Source organism: Eptesicus fuscus, chromosome 17 (assembly GCF_027574615.1).
Source record: "Eptesicus fuscus isolate TK198812 chromosome 17, DD_ASM_mEF_20220401, whole genome shotgun sequence".
NCBI lineage: Eukaryota > Metazoa > Chordata > Mammalia > Chiroptera > Vespertilionidae > Eptesicus > Eptesicus fuscus.
The window spans coordinates 42,941,226-42,963,691 of record NC_072489.1 but is presented as its reverse complement, the minus strand read 5'-3'; the positions used below and the strand labels follow the sequence as shown (position 1 = coordinate 42,963,691).

At 46.7% G+C, this 22,466-nt stretch overlaps 1 pseudogene; it reads right to left on the bottom strand.

Moving 5' to 3' along the window:
• Window positions 1-18,459: 18,459 nt before the first annotated feature.
• Window positions 18,460-18,663, bottom strand: LOC103288482 (60S ribosomal protein L38-like; annotated as a pseudogene).
• Window positions 18,664-22,466: the final 3,803 nt, after the last annotated feature.

The following is a 22,466-nucleotide window of genomic DNA, read 5'->3' as shown; positions in this document are numbered from 1 at the left end:
GCAGAAGCTTTACAGAGAAGAGGGTTCTCAGCTGCATTCCAAACATTTTCTTTTTTACTTACACAAGTAATACTTACTCAATGCAAAATGCTGAGATGGCATCAGAAAAGCTCAAAGGAAAACCAAAACAAAATAGTCTCTAAAGAAAATTGCAGGGAATCTTGAGAGATGGGAGGAGTTTTACCAAGTGAATGGTGTGGTGGTGTGGGGAAGCTAGGGTGGTGGAAGGAGTTTGGAGAAGGGCATTCCAGGCAGGGGTGGAGACATGAGTCAAGGCCTCTGACCTGAACTGAGGATGTTTGGTAGCTGTAAGAAGTCTGCAGTGGCTGAAGCCTGGAGATCCTTAGGTTTGGCCCTTGTTCCTTAGGCAATGAGGAGCCACCCTGGAGGGCAATAAGCAAATGAATGGTGTGGTCCTATTTTCTATTTGAGTAATTATTATGGAGGATGAACTGGAGGTGGTTGAGAATCTAAGCAGGGAGATCAGTTAGGGAATCAGCGCAGTAGTCTGAGAGAAACAATGAGAATTGATGATTGAGGTGTTACAATGGGGAAGGAAAGAGGAGAAACCATCAGGAAGGCAGAATGAACAGGATTGGAGACTGAATTGGTGTCAGGATAGGGGTGGCAGAGAGGGAAGAGCCAAGAATGAAGCCCACGACGTTGACTTGGTCACTAGTGTGGCTGGTGGTATCATTCACCAGATGAGAAACTCAGAAGAGGAGCAGGATAGGGGAGGGTGTGGGGAAAGGGCTGAGTTTGCGTTTGGACATGTTGAGTGTGAGACAAAAACATCCAAGCAGAAATGTTCAGTTGACAGTGGAATGTAAGTGGAATATAAGCATGGGGCTGTAAATTTGGAAGTAATTGTTCATTTCTATATATTAGTCAACAAATATTTATTGATTGGGCTAAGATGTAGTGGTGAATGAGATAGCCTGTGCCCCTCCCTGTGGGGCTCACAGCCATCAATGGAGAGGTGGATTTGAAGCCCTGAGAGTGGATTAACTTCCCAGAGGGAGAAGAGAGGAAGGTGCTAGAGTGCCAGCATTGCAGGGTTGGAAAAAGGCCAGCCACACAACTGGGGCTTCTTGTCTTTCTCAAACCATGGCAGGCCATCCAGTACTTTTGCTCCGTTACCTTCTTAGATATGCTTTGACTGGATGTCTCTGTAGTCCTCATTTTCCACGTCTGCTCCCTGCCAGTGTGACCACAGACACTCACATGTGGGAAGCAGTCAGGTTCACTGTGTCTGCCCATATAGGGTAGTGGAAGACAAGTCCAACAGATTTTGGTTCTATCTGACATGTACCTTCTTCAGCTTCTGACATTGTTTGGAAGAAATGGAGACTCCTTGCTATGGTCTTCAAAGCCCTTCATGATCTGGCACCTGTCCATTTACCCAACCTCATCTCCAGATGCCCAGGGTCTATCTTTCCCAACTCCTGATCCCTGATCAGTCCATGTTCTCCCCCATCCCCAAGCCTTACACATTCTCTTTCTTCTGTCACCATCTCCCTCTCCCATCTAGCCAGCCTAGCTCAAGTGTCTCCCTCTGTCATGGGCTTCTCTTTGGGAAGGTCTTAGCTCATATGATGACTGTCTTTTTGCTTGTCTGCCTGTACCTCTAGATAAGGAGATACTTTAGGATAGAGCATGTTTTTGTTGTTGTTTGTTGTTGTTGTTGTTCACCTCTATAGCCCCCTTGCTGAGCATAGTTCTGGGCACATATTAGGTACTCAAAATAATAGGCTGTGCATTGGAGGCAGGCTGGTTGAGATAGTACTGGAGCTGGAGGTGGGGCTGGGTGTTGGAGTAGGGCTGGTAGCGAGGTAGTGTACAGTTGGGTGTAGGGGTAGAACTGGTTTTGGGGTAGGACTGAATATTGGAAGTGAGGCTGTTGTTGGGGTAGGTCTGATTTGTAGGTAAGTCTAGGTGTTGAGGTAGAGCTGAGTGCAAAAGGTGTAGTTCTGGAGAAGTGGTTGTTCAAGTAGGTTGGGTGTTTGTGGTAGGGCTGATATTAGAGGTGGGGTTAGGTGTTGAGGTTGGGATGGTGTTAGCATGGTGCTGAGTGCTTGGGGAAGGGTGGATATTAGAGACGCAATGTTGAGAGGTAAGCAGGTAACTGGGTACAGGAGAAAGGGGTCTAGGTGTTGAGGGTGGACAGGTGAATGGGGAAGGGATAAGGAAGGGAGTGGCATTTGGGAGCATAGGAAGGAGCCCCCTGGGACATCTCCCGAGTTCTGACTTTTAATGCTGCTGACCCAGCTCTTCTTCAGTCACCAGCTTCTCCCCAGAAGGAGAGAAGGAGAGGAGACCCGGGGAGAAGAGCCTAAAAGGGTGAAGAAGGATTTTCATTATGAAGTTAATTAGCTTCAGAGCCGCTGCACCTTTCAGGACGAGGAATTAGAGGGATTTAATTGCTTTATCAGCCTTCCCTTTGATTTTCAGCAATCAGGCCGATTCCATTTAATTTAACTGCCACAGACGAGGAGAAAATTGATGCGCTCACCTGCCTCCGAGCAGAAAGAGAGAGAGTGGGGAAGAGGGAGAGGGAAGCCAGAGAGATTGGCAAACACAGAGTCTGCAGATTAATGAAAACCAACAGCATTTTCTCACAATTGGAGATGAAGTATGCCCTCGAGGTGTTTGGAGCTGTGTGTGTGTGTCTGTGTGAATCTGCGTGCACGACCGTGTGGGAGTGTTTGTGACTATGCATGTTTGTGTGGGTGTGACTGTGAGCGACTTGGCTGATGGAGAGGTAGGTATGTAGGAATGTTGGTATTTGGCTGTAGGTAAGTAATGGCAGAGGTGTGTGATTGACTTTTGAAGACTCCTGTACATAGAAACAACAGCGTGAATGAGGATGACTGTGTCTGCCTGTGTAACCATGAATGCATTGACTATTGTGTGTCATTATGTAGGTAAGAATTTGGCTATCTGGAGAACTGAGCGTCTATTAGTTCATCAGTTCAGCAAATACCGAATGAACTCCTGCTAAGATCCAGACATGGTGCTTTGGGGCAAAGGTGACTAAGATGGGGTCTCTGCCCTCAAGGATTCATAGTTTAACAGAGGAAACAGATTGGTAAATAAATGTAATAGGATGATGTTGCATGGATTGCTCTGGAAGCACTGTTCTGGAAGGTCTCCCAGAAGAGGTAGCTTAAAAGAAAGAAGTTTCCAAGTAGGGAAAGGATCGATGGAGTTATGACATAGAAAGGGCACTACAGCCAGAGGGAACACTATATGGAGCATAAGGGAAGCTGGGCCTCCCAGAAAGGCAGACTCAGAGCAGGAAGGACTTTAGGTCACGCTAAAAAATGTGACTTTTCCTCCTGCGTACTGAGTGGAAAGTAATCCTACTAGATTTGTGTGTTAGGAAGGCCTCTCTGACTTCTGTGTGGAGGATGGATTGGTGAAGGCAAGACCACAGGCAAGGAAACCAGTTAAAATCATTGCAAAATCCAGGGAAGAGATCGTGAAGGTCTGAGGGAAGAGGAAAGAGAACAGATTAGGTAGAATGGGCAGACTTTGGGGAGGAGAATAGGGAGGAAAGTATTGCAGATTTATGAACATCTAGGTAGTAAGCAGTTCTATAAAGGGAGATATTGGAGAAAGAGCAAGTTGGGAAATAAGGGCCTTGAACATGTACTAGTAGTTTAAGTTGTGATAGGACCTCTAGGTTGAGGTATCCAGCAGGCAGCTGGGTGAGTCTGGAGCTCAACAGAGAGGTCTGGACTGGAGACAAAAAAAGAAAAGAAAAGTTACAGGAAGTAACTAATGCCACAGTAATGAATCACATTATCCAGGGAAAGTGTTGAGATCCAGAAAAGAAGAGGATCAAGGGAAAAAGCCTGGAGATCACTCATGTATATGAGATAGGAGGGAGAAAAAGAATCCAGGAAAGATGATGAAGAATCAGACAAAACAGAGGAAAACCGAGAGAAAGTTGGGAAGGAGAAGAGAACATTGGTAAGAAGTTGAGTTCAACTTTGGACATGTTAAATTTCAGGTTTACTATGGGACATTATACAGTGGTGTCCCAGGGCCAGGATTTAGAGCTCAGAGCTCTCTGCATGAGTGAAGGCTTGGAGATGTGAAAGTTTGTGGTGGAATCTGGTACAGGATGAATGGATGGATGTACCAGAAGACAATGAGGGAGTCGGGGTATATAGTTAGTTTTAAATACTAACCTACTAGTTAGTACTTTCACTTGAAGGCAGGAGTTATTGACTACCTTTAATGAGGAAGATGACTTGATGAGATTTTCATTTTAGAGATATCACTTTATGTCTTAGTTTGATTTCCTCCAAATCAGAGCTTGGGACAAGGACTTGAGTGAAGGCAGTTTATTTGGGAGGTGACCCCAGGATGCAGTAGTGAAGGAGTGAGAAAAGTGAAACAGAAAAGAGATATTGCCAATGTGGGCAACTAGTGCTCAATCCTTGGGTACCCTCTCAGGAATAATAGAATGTACTTCAGAATTGTCCCTCTAAAGCAGTGGTTCTCAAGCTTCCAAATGCCATGACCCTTTAATACAGTTCCTCATGTTGTGGTGACCCCCAACCATAAAATTATTTTCGTTGCTACTTCATAACTGTAATTTTGCTACTGTTAGGAATCATAATGTAAATATCTGTGTTTTCCGATGGTCAGAAGTGAGCTATGGACAATAAAGGCATCTGCTACATTCTGGCAGCCACTTGGGAGATAGATTAGAGAGGGAGAGAGGTTGGAGGTAGAGTTAGAAGATGATTACAACATCCAAACAATCCAAGATGAAGAATGCAGGAACTGACAGAAGGAAGGTTCATTCTGGAGGCATAGAATTAATAGGACTTGAAGATCAATAGGGCATGTGGGATTTATAGTGGGCAGAATAATGTCTCTTCAATCCATATCCTAATCTCAAGAACCTGTGGATATGTTATGTTACATGACAAGAGGGAATTAAGGTTGCAGATGAAATTAAGGTTACTAAAAAGGTCCAGGAGATTATCCTGGATTATCTGGGTGAGCCCAATGTACTCACAAGGGCCTTTATAGTGAAAGAGGAGGCAGGAGGATCTCTAGGCCCTTGGTTTCTCAGGAGGTAGGCTGCAGGGACACTCTGTACTGTTGTTCATGCTGGACATTGCACAGCTCTAAGGGCTTCATCCACATGGACAACAACCTGAATACGGTGCTCTCCTAGAGTTGTCAGGGTCCAAGCTTGCCAGCAGACCATGATGGCCTGTTTAGAGAGACAAGAAAAGACTCTCCCTTGGCCCTAACTACATATCCAGAGCCTTAGCCCTGGGTTAAATCCAGGATGCAAGAGGTCTCAGGAGCTAGGCCCAGACACAGAGTGGTGACCGGACTAGGAAGGGACGGGGCTATCAGGCATCCAGGCCTGGACGCTGCTGTCAACCCCCATTCCTTGGGAGGAAAACTCTTCCCACTCCCCCTGACACCCCAACCCTGTTTGACTGCCTTTTGATTAGAATGTGGACTCTCACTTGGAATTAACCTGATTAATGTAATGAAGGCAGGGCCGGCTCAGCACCGCCCGGTGATGAGGGGAGATGGATTGGGGGCGAAGGCGCTTGGACGGAGGCGCGGCCGTAATTGCTGTGTTTACTGCTACCAGCCTCGCTGACCCTGCTGTTTAGCCCATTAATGATGATGCACAAGCCTCACTTTCTGGAGATAATGACAGAAAATCTTGGGGGAGGGTACAGGAGGAGAGAAAGGGAACTGGGGTTCTGGGGTCCAAGGGACATGGGACTGAGGATGGGACCCTGGTGAGGGTGAAAGGATTAGGGGCCAAGGGCACAGAAGCATATGGAAAGACAGAAGGTACAAAGGTACAAGACAAGGTATTTCTCTAGACTAATGCCCCCCTAGGATAATTTAGGATAATTGCCTGAGTAGGGGCTGCTGCAGCTGGCAGGGCTCTTTGATTGGGTGGGAAGCCGGCACCACGGCCTCCCCAATTCTGGAGGTCTTCCTGGTGGAGGGACCTTGGAAAGAACAAAGAAAACTCAGGGAGTTGGATAAGGGAAAACCAGGGGAATTGGACAAGCACTAGCCTGGGGTAGGGGAGGTCGCAGCAGAACCTTTGGGGACACGGTGTGGCGTGGGTATCCATATATGTACTCATGTACTCAGCACAAAGAATCAGGCATAAATCAATGGGAAAACATCACTTTGATTGATTCCTCTTTGATGCCTCAAAGAAGATGAAATGGATGTTCTTAATCTCATCTGCTGCCCCTCCATGTATTTTAGCCTCATCCATGTACATCATTCATTCACAATAGTCAAGAGTTGTCCTACTAGGCAGAAACCTCTTCTCTGGGCCTGAGTGGGCTACTCTGTGAGTGAGGGGGATGGAGAAGGTGGTCAGCCCTGATGTGTGATGGAGGGTGCAACAGTGCATGTGTTCTTATTGACCCCTGCTGTCTACTCCAGAGGCTGGGTGGGTGGAGGACCCTCTCAGAACAGCCATGAGGACAGTTGGACTGTCTTCACAGCCTCAGCTGGACTTCATCAGGGTTGCCCACACCAATGTCCTGGCTTCTTAGCAGTTGGTTGGTTTTGTGGACCTGCATTAAACTCATGGGCAACAAAAACTCCCTGCTTTTTTTCACACGAGTCACTGATGAACATGGACCATCTTCCAGTGCATTGGGACAATTGATTTGCAATAGTAACACAAATTCAAGACTTCCCAGTTTATTCCTTAAATTACATTATGTTAATTTTGACCCATTATTCTAAGCTGTCTAATTTAGTCCTCTGCCATTTAATAAGTGTTATATCTTCTGATAATCTGATGAGCTTGGAGGTCATTAACAAAAAGAGTGAATTAGAAGGGCCAAGGATGGAGTCATGGGACCAAGCTCTAGCAATTTCCTTTTAGGTTTACACCCGTCTACTTTTTCCTTTAATTTCTCCATTTTGACTATGGTTCTTGGTGGAGCTATATTGGTTACTACTTTGCAAAATATTCTGTATTTAGCACCCATGCACTTTAATAACCTATTTTTTTTTTTTTTTAGCTAGAATATACATTCCATGAGGGCAAGAACCACATATCCTGTTCATCACTGAATTTCCAGTGCCCAGCTCTCTGTCTAAGTGTAGAGGGCTCAGCATAGAGTCCGTGAGAGAATGAATTATTCCTCTGACAGCAATGAGGATGGTAGTTGTGTTGAGTGGGGTGATTAGTACATCTAGAGAGAATGTGGGTGTGAGTGTGTGACCTTTGGAGTCATGCCAACTTGGCTCTGAATTTTGATTCAGTAATTTATTAGCTGCCTGACGGAAGGTGATTGCTTGTCATTTCAGAGCTTCAGTTTTTCATCAGTAAAATGGGCCTGATAGCTTCCCCACTCAGTTTTCGTGAGGATTAAATGCAGTGATGGTGACAAAGCCTCCTAGCCAAGGCTTGGCACTGTGCCTACGAATAGTAGCTCCCCCTTCTCCCTCCCCCTCTCTTTCTTATAGTGGAGACAGAACTCACAGGGAGAAAGAGAGAAGCATGTGAGGAATGCTATTTGCGCTGTAAGATAGTTCTGCACAATTACCAGAGTCAGGGATGTCAACCCAGACTTTTTAAAAAACACCCCTTTTTTTTCTCATTACATAAGCTATGAATGTTAATTGAAGAAAAACAGGAAAATTTAGATGTGCAAAATAAAACATCACCTGTCACCCTATCACCCAGATTACCACTGCTCACATTTGGGTGTATATCCTTCCAGAATTTATTTTTATGTGCATAATCAATGTTCTTTTTACAAAAACTGTATTATATAATTCACGTTGTTTTGAAAACCTTTTTTCACTTAACAATTGTGGGGGATTTTTCATGGCAATAAATACAGCTCTATAATCTATACCAACATTGTTAATGGTTGCATAGTAGTCTCCTGTAAGGATAACTTTATTGACTAATCTCTTACTGATGGACACTTGGAATGCTTTCTGCTTTTAAAAACAATAATGCAAGGAATATCTCTGAGCATGTATCTCTACATCCCAAAGAGGCAGGAGAGAACACCAGTGCGACCTGGGAAAGTCTCTAATGAGGCCAGATTGACAAGGCCTTGCACAGACCACGGAGGGACGAAGAGTGGCCAGGGAGAGGGACACCAGATTGGCAACACACTGTGAAAAGCATCTGAAAGGTTAGAGCTTGAATAGTGTGAAGGCCGTGAACTGCCTGACAGGGCAATGGCCCAACAACCCCATGTACTTCTATCCCATAGAGCAGCGATTTTCAACCAGTGTGCCTCAGGAATGTCTAAAACATGCAATACCTGACTATTTAGTCAGGGGCACTGACCTCTTTTCCCTTAGGCTGTCAAATTAAAAAATGACAACAGCTACAACAATAGCCATCCGGTGTGAATGAATAAAAATTATACCAATTTTTTTCCCCCAGATCGTCAAAAGGTATATTTTTTGGTGTGGTGCAGAATTGTAGAATTAGTTTATGTGTGCCATGAGATGAAAAAGGTTGAAAATCGCTGCTCTAGAGGACTCGTCAACAATCACAGAGTGGGGGACTGCCGGGTACCAACACAGGAGGCTCTCAATGTATATTGTTGAGTGAGAAAAGCAAGTTACAGAAGAAAACCTTTGTCACTTGTGGATATGTGTGTTTTTTTAACTGATTTCAGAGAGAGAAAGGGAGAGGGAGAGGGAGGGAGGGATAGAAACATCAATGATGAGAGATCATCATTGATCGGCTGCCTCCTGCCCCCTATTGGTGATTGAGCCTGCAACCTGGGCATGTGACCTGACCTGGAATGGAACCATGACCTCCTGGTTCATGAGGCGACACAACCACTGAGCCACACCGTCCAGGCAAAACCTTTTATTTTTATTGTGGTAAAAAAAAAATATGTATGTAACATAAATTTTGCCATTTTAGCCATGTTAATGTGGACAATTCAGTGGCATTAATTATATTCACAATGTTGTGCAGCTATCACCACTATTTCTAAAATTTTCTCATCATCCAAAACAGGCATTTTATATCCATTAAGCAATAACTTTCCATTCCCTGCTACCATAAGCTCCCAGTAAGCAATAATATATTTTGTGTCTCTATGAATTTGCCTATAAGATATTTCATACATGGAATCATATAATATTTGTATTTTTTGTGTCTGGCTTCTTTCACTTAGCATCATGTTTTCAAAATTCATCCATGTTGTAGCATGTATCCGAACTTTATTCCTTATTATAGCTGAATAATATTCCATCATATGTATATGCTACATTTTTTAATCCCTTCATCTGACAGGCATTTTAATCCTTAATGTCAGAAATCTGTTCCTTCAAATCAAACATTCTGTGTGAAAACACTAACTGGGAGCCTGTCTTTCATTATTTTTTAATTTCACAAATGGTAACAGATTGTGTCAACTCAAATCCCTCCACAAATTTCCTAAAATGTAACTAAATCCCAGTAAAATGCCAATATATGTCACAAATTATGTTAGGATGTAAAATGCTCAAAAATTGCTTCCTGGTTACCACATAAGGAATATGGTCATAAAAAAAGGTTGCTTTGTTAGCAATAAGGCTTCTGAGCATCAGCCATACTCCAGACTCATCCCCTTTGGTGACATGTTCCTAAATATCTACACATGAGTCTAACACCCTACTAATTCTATTTGAACTATACATTTGGATTTTTCCTGTACATCATTATGTTTAGAATGGCACATTGACTTTGGGCGGTGCAAATATGTATATATTTTCCTTATATAAACAACAACCAAAAAACATTATTGTGAGATACATGTGTCCCATCAAGTTTGGGTACTAAACACCTAGAGATGTTCTGCCAGGAAATTGTTAATGGGGAAAATGTTCTAAAGGATATGCCAACATAGTTAAACAAAAAGGCAAAGCATATTATTTTTTTTATGTACATATAGGTATATAAATGCACAGAAGAATATACACCAAGCTAATCACAATAAAGCATGGACTAGAATTAGAAGGACTGGTCAATGAGAGCTTTAGCTTTATCCATAATATCTGCATTTTAATGAGTTTGTATTGCTTGTGTGATTAAACATAAATGAATGAATATGTAAATAAATGAAATGTTTTTAATATCCAGGACAAACTATGAGATATAAGGTCATGTTGTGTTATTAACCAAAGATAGAGATAAGATCTGCTACCTTTCTTTTCGTTTCTTTCCAGAGTATTGAGGAGAATGACTTAAAATCAGAAACAGGAAGAAAATATGATAAAATGGTCCAGGTCCAGATAGATGTCAAGATCATATATGATGAGAAATCTGCTTTCAGTGATGTTTGGGGAATTGTGGAGGATTGGAGGGGTGCTATGAGATGGAAATGGGCAAGTACTGCATATACTTAGCGAGGAGTAGACAATGGATTTGGAAATTAAAGATTGTCAAGATTGATGTTGATTTCTGGCAAAATTCTAGAAATGATTATTACATATGGGGTCTGGCAATGCTTAGCAAGGAGAATGTGTCTGCCTTTGGTGGAAGCCATCATAAGCTCTTTAAGAATACATACCAAAAGGTAAAATATCATGCTTCTTTTGTTGATAAGGCGAGGGGAATGCTGAAGATACTATTTTTGCTTTCAACGGGGCATTAAGCAGTTTGTCAGATTACGCTTGTGGATACAATGAAGGAATATAGGCTTTATGATGGCCCTGCTTGGAGGATTCATAACTGGTGAATCACTGTACCCAAAGGGGTGTGATGATGATAGGGTTTATGTCTTGCCAGTGGGAGGTCTTTGAGCCTGTGACTCAGCCCTGGTCACGTGATGTTTTTATAAGTGGCGCAGATGAAGATGTAGGTGTCCACCTCATCACACTTCCAAATGATGCAAAGAACAGGATCACTAATAGGTTAGATGACAATTAAGATTTGAAATGATCTTGACAGGCTGGAACGATGATCATACATGAACAAATGACATTTGGAGGGAGGCGGGTGCAGAGTCCTTTAGGCAAGTTACAAAAGATCCAGAGGTGCAAACAGGGGGCTAGAGCCCTGGTTTAAGAATGAATAATTTAAAAAAGACCTAGTTTACTTGACAACCAATTCATTGTGAATCAGTTGTGTGGCACTGTCAGGAGTATTATGACTTCCCCTGCTCCCAAGCTGCTTTAGTAGATGCAGAAAGCTTGGAATAAGAAAGGTCTTCTGTCCCACTAATCTCCGTATTTTGCTAGGTTCAGAGCTGAGGACCCTTTTTTAAGAGTGATGTCATTAGAAAAAGGAACACCTGCTCATTGAAAAATTTCAAATGATAGCCAACTCTCTTCTGTAAAATGGATAAGCTATTAGTATCTACCTCAAATTGTTGAGGGTTAAATGAGTATAAAGTGTTTAGAATAATACATTAAAATTTGTAAGATAAAAATAAAACTGTTTAAAAGAAAAAGAAGTTCTTTCTTTCCTAACTCCCTCCCATCCCTATATCAATCATGTGCCTCAGAGGTAGTCATATTATTAGTTGTATTTATTTCTAAATTTTTTAAGAAATATTTTTAAATATATATTTTTATTGACTTCAGAGAGGAAGGGAGAGGGATAGAGAGATAGAAACATCAATGATGAGAGAGAATCATTGATTGGCTGCCTCCTGTGCGCCCCCTACTGGGGATGGAGCCAGCAACTCAGGCATGTGCTCTTTTTTTTTTTTTTTTTTTTTTTTTTTTTTTTTTTTTTAAATTTCTTTATTGATTAAGGTGTCACATATTTGTCCTCATCCCCCCATTCCCATCCCACCCCTCTCCCCACGCCAGCCCCAATCCCCTGTTGAACATAACCGTTGGATAGGCTTATATGCATGCATACAGGTCCTTTGGTTGAACTCTCCCCCTCCCCCCCACCCTCCCCCTACCCTCCCCTATCCTCCCTCTGAGGCCCGATAGTCCGATCGATGCCTCCTTGCTTCTGGTTCTGTTCTTGTTCCTCAGTCTATGTTGTTCATCATTTCCTCTAGATGAACGAGATCAAATGTCACTAGATATATACTAATAAGAACTGAATGTGAGACGAGCAATAATATTTATGCTGACAGGCAAATGAATCAATCTGTAGCGAGCTTCCCCCTGGACCAACAGTTCTTTTGAGACCCAATTTCGATGTCCAGTAGTTCCTTATGTGTACATGTCAGCACTGACCCCTCAGCTCTGGATGGTGGACAAATGGTGGTAATGGAGGTCCGACTCCCTCTGGTTTGGTCTCGGCCGAACCCAGGGGCACGGCGTCACCTGGACTAAGGGGCACGTGGCCTCACCCATACCCAAGGTGCGCGTGGTCTCACCCGGGCCTGGGACCCAGCCTCACCCGGATGGATCCAGGGGCGCACGGCCTCACCCGGACCCAGGATCTGGCTTCACCCGTACCCAGGGACGCTTGGCCTCTCCCAGACCCAGGGGCACGTGGCCTCACCCGGGCTTAGTTGCACAAGGCCTCACCTGGATCCAGGGACACATGGTCTCTCCCGGACCCAGGGACGCTTGGCCTCTCCCAGACCCAGGGCCACTTGGGCTCACCCGGGCCTAGGTGCACGAGGCCTCAACCGGATCCAGGGACGCATGGTCTCACCCGGACCCAGGGACGCTTGGCCTCTCCCAGACCCAGGGCCACTTGGGCTCACCCGGACCTAGGTGCACGAGGCCTCATCCGGATCCAGGGACACATGGTCTCACCCGGACCCAGGGACGCTTGGCCTCTCCCAGACCCAGGGCCACTTGGGCTCACCCGGGCCTAGGTGCACGAGGCCTCTCCCGGATCCAGGGACACATGGTCTCACCCGGACCCAGGGACGCTTGGCCTCTCCCAGACCCAGGGGCACGTGGCCTCACCCGGGCCTAGGTTCACGAGGCCTCACCCGGATCCAGGGACACATGGTCTCACCCGGACCCAGGAACGTTTGGCCACTCCCAGACCCAGGGCCACTTGGGCTCACCCGGGCCTAGGTGCACGAGGCCTCATCCGGATCCAGGGACGCATGGTCTCACCCGGACCCAGGGACGCTTGGCCTCTCCCAGACCCAGGGCCACTTGGGCTCACCCGGGCCTAGGTGCACGAGGCCTCATCCGGATCCAGGGACGCATTGTCTCACCCGGACCCAGGGTCTCTTGGCATCTCCCAGACCCAGGGCCACTTGGGCTCACCCGGGCCTAGGTGCACGAGGCCTCACCCGGATCCTGGGACACATGGTCTCACCCGGACCCAGGGATGCTTGGCCTCTCCCAGACCCAGGGCCACTTGGGCTCACCCGGGCCTAGGTGCACGAGGCCTCACCCGGATCCAGGGACACATGGTCTCACCCGGACCCAGGGACGCTTGGCCTCTCCCAGACCCAGGGCCACTTGGGCTCACCCGGGCCTAGGTGCACGAGGCCTCACCCGGATCCAGGGACACATGGTCTCACCCGGACCCAGGGACGCTTGGCCTCTCCCCGACCCAGGGCCACTTGGGCTCACCCGGGCCTAGGTGCACGAGGCCTCACCCGGATCCAGGGACACATGGTCTCACCCGGACCCAGGGACGTTTGGCCACTCCCAGACCCAGGGCCACTTGGGCTCACCCGGGCCTAGGTGCACGAGGCCTCACCCGGATCCAGGGACGCATGGTCTCACCCGGACCCAGGGACGCTTGGCCTCTCCCAGACCCAGGGCCACTTGGGCTCACCCGGGCCTAGGTGCACGAGGCCTCACCCGGATCCTGGGACACATGGTCTCACCCGGACCCAGGGATGCTTGGCCTCTCCCAGACCCAGGGCCACTTGGGCTCACCCGGGCCTAGGTGCACGAGGCCTCACCCGGATCCAGGGACACATGGTCTCACCCGGACCCAGGGACGCTTGGCCTCTCCCCGACCCAGGGCCACTTGGGCTCACCCGGGCCTAGGTGCACGAGTCCTCACCCGGATCCAGGGACACATGGTCTCACCCGGACCCAGGGATGCTTGGCCTCTCCCAGACCCAGGGCCACTTGGGCTCACCCGGGCCTAGGTGCACGAGGCCTCACCCGGATCCTGGGACACATGGTCTCACCCGGACCCAGGGATGCTTGGCCTCTCCCAGACCCAGGGCCACTTGGGCTCACCCGGGCCTAGGTGCACGAGGCCTCACCCGGATCCAGGGACACATGGTCTCACCCGGACCCAGGGACGCCTGGCCTCTCCCCGACCCAGGGCCACTTGGGCTCACCCGGGCCTAGGTGCACGAGGCCTCACCCGGATCCTGGGACGCATGGTCTCACCCGGACCCAGGGACGCTTGGCCTCTCCCAGACCCAGGGCCACTTGGCCTCACCCGGGCCTAGGTGCACGAGGCCTCATCCGGATCCAGGGACACATGGTCTCACCCGGACCCAGGGACGCTTGGCCTCTCCCAGACCCAGGGCCACTTGGGCTCACCCGGGCCTAGGTGCACGAGGCCTCATCCGGATCCAGGGACACATGGTCTCACCCGGACCCAGGGACGCTTGGCCTCTCCCAGACCCAGGGCCACTTGGGCTCACCCGGGCCTAGGTGCACGAGGCCTCATCCGGATCCAGGGACGCATGGTCTCGCCCGGACCCAGGGACGCTTGGCCTCTCCCAGACCCAGGGGCACGTGGCCTCACCCGGGCCTAGGTGCCCGAGGCCTCACCCGGATCCAGGGACACATGGTCTCACCCGGACCCAGGGACGCTTGGCCTCTCCCAGGCCCAGGGCCACTTGGGCTCACCCGGGCCTAGGTGCACGCGGCCTCACCTGGATCCAGGGACACATGGTCTCGCCTGGACCCAGGGGTGTGTGGGCTCTCCCAGACCCAGGGGCGCTTGGCCTCGCCCGGGCACGGGATCCAGCGTCATCCGGGTCCAGGGGCACTTGGCCTCACCCGGACCCGGAGTCCGGCCTCACCTGGACCCAGGGGCATGTGGCCTCAGCTAGACCCAGGGACGTGAGGCCTCACTTATACCCAGAGGCGTGTGACCACACCCGAGCCCAGAGGCGCGCAACCCCGCCCGCACCCGGGTCTCAGTGGGGCCCCGTCTTCCCGATCCCAATTCCTGCCGGTCAATTCCCCCTCAGCAATTCCCCTGGCCATCCTTCCGGAGCTCCAGTATGGCTGCTGCAGAACTCGTCGGGCGGCGGCTCGGCGAAGCTCCGGTGCACCCGGTGCATGGCGGTGGGCCAGTCTGGCGTCGCTGCGTCGGCCCTTGGGTCTGCATCGGTGGCCGGTCGCCGAGCATGCGCACCTGGCCGCTTCCGGGGCGTTGAGATTCTTGACGGACTCAGAGGTCAGCAAGCGCGGAGTCTCCCACCCCATGTCTCACAGGGGCTCGTCTGTCCGTGCTTGGCTGCCAGTGGAGCCGTCCCCTCAGCCGGAGACCGCCGGGGGAACTGCGCCGAGTACGTTCCAGGCCGCTGTTGTATCGCCTGAGCCATAGTTCTTTTGTGTCGCCTGAGCTGTAGTTCTTAAAGTGTGGTCTTTGGGTCACCGGCATCAGCATCATCCCACATACCCCTCTTTTATTCTAGTTGTAGAGCATCTACTCAGCCAGCCCTATGGTGGTCTTGGATGGTGTCTGCTCTGCTCTCTTGTCGTAGTCTCAAAGTTGTTGTGGTAGGCAACAATCAGGCTTCCGCCCTATGCCTCCATCTTGGTCCTCCTTTGTATAGTTAAGTCTTGATTGTTGTTGGTGTCACTGGGGGGGCTCTCTTTGTCTATAAAGGAAGAGTTGCTGTGCAGGAGACACGTTTATGGGCCGGGTCTTGGTGCAGCAAAGCTTTGGCGCTCACTGAATATTCCCGTTGAATGTGTCCCTTATGCACGTGGTTGAAATCTGGTGTCATCTCCCACAGACCACTAGATGCCCTCGTTTCTGGGTCTCCAATGGGGTGTAGATCAGCTACTGCCTTAGGCACTCAGCAAGGATTACAGCAAAAACTGTAGTTTCTTCCTCCTGTCTGAGTGGCCCTGGAGCAGTCCGACTAGAACAGCAGATCATCTGGTCCGCTGCCAGAGGGCAGGCCACCCACATGCATAAGCCGTTGCTTGGGGCGCAGGTGTGCCTGCAAGACTTGCGGGGCAGGTCTTCAAAACGTGCGGGGCGGGTCCCAGGGCGGGGCGGGGTCTCAGGGCGCCAACAGGCCATGGTGCGGCGAGCCTCGATGGCTGTGAGTCTGGTCCTTCTGCCTTCCATGTATCTAAGTCCCCTCGTTCCGCACTCCAGCGCAGCAAACACTGATTGCTGGGCGCACCTCTGCAAGAGTCCCGCCTCTCCCCGCAGGCATCTGGGTCTCCCGGGGTTCGCCAGAAGATGGGTTTCAGGGTGATGGAGAGCTAATCTCCCTTAGGTTTGGAACAAAAGCCCCTTTCCCCCGCCACCAGCCAGACCCACGCACCTCCACACCTCATCCCCTCCGATTTCGCTGGGTGCGAGGCAACAGAACAGCCTTTAACCTCCGCCGCCATCTTTTTCAAACTTCTCAATTTGTGCTTCTTAATCCCTTCATTTCAGTCAACTCTACTGAAGTCTAGCGCCGCCGGGAGGTGCACGGAAAGGGCGCCCGGGCCTCCGTCCGGTGCGCGGTGCGCGCGTCCCGCGGAACCAGACGCGCGAGGGCCGCGCGGCTGGGACGGGCGCTGGGCGGCCGCCGAGCTCCAGGCACCGCCATTGCCGTGTTCCGGACGTCGCCGCCGCGGCGTCCCCCCAATTTATACTTCTTAATCCCTTGAATTCAGTCAACTCTACTGAAGTCTAGCGCCGCCGGGAGGTGCACGGAGAGGGCGCCCGGGCCTCCGTCCGGTGCGCGGTGCGCGCGTCCCGCGGAACCAGGAGCGCGAGGGCCGCGCGGCTGGGACGGGCGCTGGGCGGCCGCCGAGCTCCAGGCACCGCCATCGCCGTGTTCCGGACGTCGCCGCTGTGGCGTCACCCCAATTTATACTTCTTAATCCCTTGAATTCAGTCAACTCTACTGAAGTCTAGCGCCGCCGGGAGGTGCACGGAGAGGGCGCCCGGGCCTCCGTCCGGTGTGCGGGGCACGCGGCCCGCGGCACCAGGCGCGCGGGGGCTGCGCGGCGGGGACGGGTGCTGGGAGGCCGCCGGGCTCCGGGCGCCGCCGCTGCGGCGGCGTCCCCAGCGTCCCGGGCCGGGCAGCCTGCGGGGGCGGCGGAGTTGCGAAAGTGAGTGAGTTTCCCAGGGTTTCGCCCGGAATGGGGTTCAGTGCAATCGGAGCCGGTGCTCAGCGCACTCCGGAGCCTTTATCTCCTTCCTGCCAGTGAACTCCGGCCAGGTCATCAGCCGCCCCCTCCTCTCCGGTTCCATCCTCCCCGCAGGCGCGTGTGCTCGTGTCTCCGCCCGTTTCTCCATACCTCAGGCTTTTACGGCTCCCCCGACTGTCCCCGTGGCCTTCTCCTTCCCCCCAGCTGTGGGCATTTCAGTCCGCCAGCTCTCCTGTGGTTCTGGACAATGTCCGTTCTGACCTCTAGTTGTATTTTTGAAATTGTTGTGCCCGACTGCAGGTTAGGTGTTTAACCTATGCCGCCATCTTGGTTTCTATAGGCATGTGCTCTTGATCAGAATCAAACCCAGGATCCACTAAGCCAAACTGCTAGGGCTCTAAATATTTTAATTAAAAAATTAAAGTAATATGTTTATATGAAGCCAGTGTAGCAAAATCTTGATAATGGCCAACTCTACGTGATTAGACTATGGAAGTTCAGTGTACTATTTTCTCTATTTTCAGGTATCTTTGAATTTTCATTAAAAATAGTTATTTACATAGCTCAAACAGCAAACTAATAAAAGTTTATAGCTATCAGCTATTAACTCCCTATAGGCTATATTTTAAAATTATTTAGGCCCTAGCTGATTTGGCTGAGTGGATAGAGCGTCGGCCTGTGGACCAAAGCGTTCCATTCTGGTCAAGGGCACGTACCTTGGTTGCAGACTCCTCCCTGGCCGCTCGTGCAGGAGGCAACCAATAGATGTGTTTCTCTCACATCGATATTTCCCTCTGTCTTTTCCTCTCTCTTTAAAAATCAATGGGTAGGTGGCTATAGGGGGGTAAGGACACATATGTAATACCCTAATCAATAAAAAAAATCAATGGGAAAATATCCTCGGGTGAGGGTTAAATAAAATAAATAAATAAAACAAAATTGTTTAGCTATATCTTCTGATACTTACCTTCCTATTTCTATTGAAATATTACATTTATATTACTATATTTGGCTTTTCATATTTTAAAATTATCTATTGACTATTATGGAAAATGAAGATGGGGCTCTTTTTTTTTTCCTTTTACCAACACCTATATTTACTTTCTTTTTCTTAATTCTCTCAGTATACTTATATCACAAATTGGAATAAAATAAATGTTTTGTGTTTATGTAAACAAAAGTGTAATTTTAAAAAATGCTAACATTTTAATATAGTTCAGATCAGTGTGTTCATTTCAGCTCCTTCACTGGAGGCAGGGACTCCTTCAGTTTCTCTGCCTTCTCTTCATTTTTGATGACCAAAGTCTAAAGTTGTCTGCTGCATCAGACTTTAAGCTTAACATTATCCTTATTTTTCTTGATCTGGACATATTTGACAACCTTTCTCCTGGCAGTAAACAGGAAGTCCTTGATTTCCTCAAGTTTTCAAGGCATGGCTAGCTAGGAGTGGGAAGCACGTGGCTGGCACGGCAAGCAGCAAGAAGCAAGGAAAACAAAAAAAAGAACAAAAGTGTAATTTTTTTTTTACAGCTGAGTCATGTTGTGCCTTTCATCACATTTTATTTCTTGTATAACTTTGTTGTTTTTCCTGGGGTTAATAAGTGCCTCAGTTTTATTTTACTTGCTAAGTTTTTTAGTTCATTATTACTAAGTCATGTCCAAATTACCAACAGAAATATGAAACTTTTTGTCAAGCATATTTTGTCATCTATTGTTACTGGTGGCATCCTTTGAAGACCTGCAATGTTTTTCATTTAGACCATCACTAATACAAATGACCCTTTGAATAAAGTTTTTAAAAAAGGCATACCCTCTGGTTAGATGGATTATGAAAAGGAACTTCCTAGACTGACAAATTACAGAATAGTGCTCTCTGTGGGAAGACCATAGTAAGTGTTTTCTTTCTGTAGGTTTAATGCAGCCATTCATCAGGATTGTGTCATGGCAAGCAGAGGGCAAGATAGATTTCGGCTCTAATATATGGCCACCAAGCTCGACACCTTTGGTCAGAAAACAACCTACACTATTGTATATAATGTACCTGTGCCTGTTCCTACCGTACTGGTTACACTGTGGATCTGTTGCATGATTGTCATTATGGAATTTTTCTTCTCTATCATGTTGGAAATTCCTCTCACCCCTCTCCTGTATTCGATCTTTTGCTTACTAGGTCCCAAGTACACCTCTTTCTTGGTTTATTCATTTATTTTTTTATTCATTCATTTTGTATATGGAACATTCTTCAATAATTTTTAAAGAAAGGATGCATGAGAATTTGGGGGGGTTTGGAAGCATGAAAAAGACTATTTTAGTCTCAGACTTGATATTTTAGCTGGCTATAGAATTCTAGACTTGAAGTGATTTTTCCTAAGAATTTTGAAGGCATTAGTCTATTATTTACTAGTTTCCATTGTTGCTATTGAGAACTTTGCTGCCCGTCTTATTTCTAAACTGTTGTACTTAACCCTTATTTCCCCCCTTTCTCTCATTCTGAAAGCTTCTCTTTATCCCTTGATGTTCTATAATTTTATGATCATATGCTATGGTGTAAGAATTTGTAAATCCATTGTGCTGGATATTTGGCAGGCCCTTTCAATATAGAAATTCATGTCCTTCATTTTGGGTACATTTATGGAATACTTTTAAAAATAATTTTCTCACCTCAATTTTCTTTGTTTTCTTTTTCTGAGACTCCTATTAGTTAGATATTTATACTTTCTGTATTTATCCTTTAGAATTTAGATACTATTTTTTTCTTTCCTAGTTTCATCTCTGTAGTCATTCATTGTACTTTTTAGGTATTTTCTCAACTTGACCTTGAAAGCCTACTATTGAATATTTTTAATTATGATATTATATATATGCACATATACATATATGCACATATAAATATATATTAATTTCCAGGGGTTTAAAATTATTATTATTCTCTAAATGTACCCTAAAGTACACCCTGTTTTTATTTCATGAGTATGTTTCTTTTACCTCTTTGAGGCTATTAAATTATAGGCAGTTTTAATTTTGTTTTGCTTTTCTTCTCTTCCCTGAATTGTCTTTGATTTTTTTTCAAGTCCTTTTTCTTGTGGTAGTTAATTCTGGTCTCTATCTCCCATGTTAGAGTCTTATTTTAAACCATTAACATCCTTTCCTGTCCATCAACACACAAAAAGGCAGTAAAAGACTGCTTGGAAACTTGGTGTGCATGTTTGGGCCCTGTTGATTGGTAGACATCACTGAAGAGGAATAAGATGGAGACCAAGATGTTTTGTGGGAGACCCTGGTTGCCAGAATCTGGAGGTATATATTTTTTAGGTTAGTCAGTTTCTTCAGTATCTCCAGCTTAGATAGCTGACCAATTAAAGACAGTTGTCAGCTTTCTGCAAGTCAAAATGGGGGATATGGCTATCCCCAAATTTAACTGGTTTGATTTAATAAAACAATGGTTTAAAACTTGTTATTATTGAAAAATTCAAACATAGAGAGGATAAAAATAGAGAGGATAGTATGATAAACCCAGCTCCAAGAATTATCAATTTAAAGCCAGTCTTGTTTCAATAACTCTGCCCCCATATTATCTACCTAATAAAAGAGTAACATGCTAATTGACTGTACCTTCACGATGCCCACCAGCCAATCAGGAGTGAGTATGCAAATTAACCCAACAAAGCTGGTGGGTTAATTTGCAGCATCATCGCCACCCCAGCAGCTCCGGGCCTGTGGGCAGCATGGGAAGGCGGAAAGGCAGCTCCAGCCAGAGCGAAGGCAGTGCCGGCAGCCAGGGAAGGGAGGCCCATTCTTGCACGAATCTTCGTGCATCAGACCTCTAGTTTTATAGAAAATTCCAGGCATTATATTATTTAATTTGTAAATATTTAAATTAAATATTTATAAGATAAAAGGACTTTAAATGGTCATAATATAATTAGCCCATCTAAAAATTTTATAATGTGCAATTAGTGCAGTGTTTACATGTCACTGATTACTTCATAACTCCTCCTCCTGCTCTTCCTCCTCTTTCTCTTCCTGCTCCTCCTCCTTTTTTTTAACTACTTGCAAGATTCAAATATATTGCAATTAGTTGGTATATCTCTTTTTTTAAAAATATATTTTATTGATTTTTTACAGAGAGGAAGGGAGAGGGATAGAGAGTTAGAAACACATCGATCAGCTGCCTCCTGCACACCCCCTACTGGGGATGTGCCCGCAACCAAGGTACATGCCCTTGACTGGAATCGAACCTGGGACCCTTCAGTCTGAAGGCCGACGCTCTATCCACTGAGCCAAACCGGTTAGGGCAGTTGGTATATCTCTTAAGTTTCCTTTAGTCTATCCATTTTCCAACTTGCTATTTCTTTTTTTGGTTAATCCTCACCTGAGGATATTTTTTTCCATTGAGTTTTAGAGAGAGTGGAAGGGAGAGGGAGAGACAGAGAGAAACATTGATGTGAGACACATTGATTGGTTGCCTCCTTCATGCACCCTGAGCAGGGCCAGGGAACCTGCAACCAAGGTACACGCCCTTGACTAGAATCAAACCCAGGACCCTTTAGTCCGAGGGCCAACACTATCTACTGAGCCAAACCAGCTAGGGCCCAGCTTGCTATTTTTTTAATTGAAGAAGCCAGATTATTTGCCCTCTTATTCTGGGGAAACTACACAATCAAGAGCCTAAATCAGATTTCATCTTTGTGGTTCCTCTGTTCATAGTATTGTCTGTAAAATGTTATTACATTTAGTGGCTTGATCAGATTCAGGTTGGATATTCTGGGAATATTAGCTAATAGGGTTTTTGTTTTTTGTTTTGTTTTGTATGTGTGTGTTTTGTATTTTCATCAAGAGGCACATAATGGTCTGTTGTCTCTCTTTTTTGTGAAATTAACAGCCATTGATGATCATTGCCTAGATCTATTATTCCATTAGGGGTAGCAAAATGGTGATATTTTAATTCTATCTATTTCTTCTTCATTTATTAGCTGTACGACATTTATAAAGAGAAACTTCCCTTCACTCACTGTTTGGTTTTCCTGCGATGCAGTTCTTATAAGAAAAGCAGTAGAAATGTTTGATTTTTTTTCTCTTCATTTACCAATTTCTCAAATAATGAGTTGGTTTCTTAGCATCCTACAAATAAAATAATAAAATATTTCTCTTAAGTATAATTATGTTTTCATGGATTTAAATATATTTGATGAGTTTCAATCAATTGTAGTTATTATTCTCACTGATGCTCAATTATC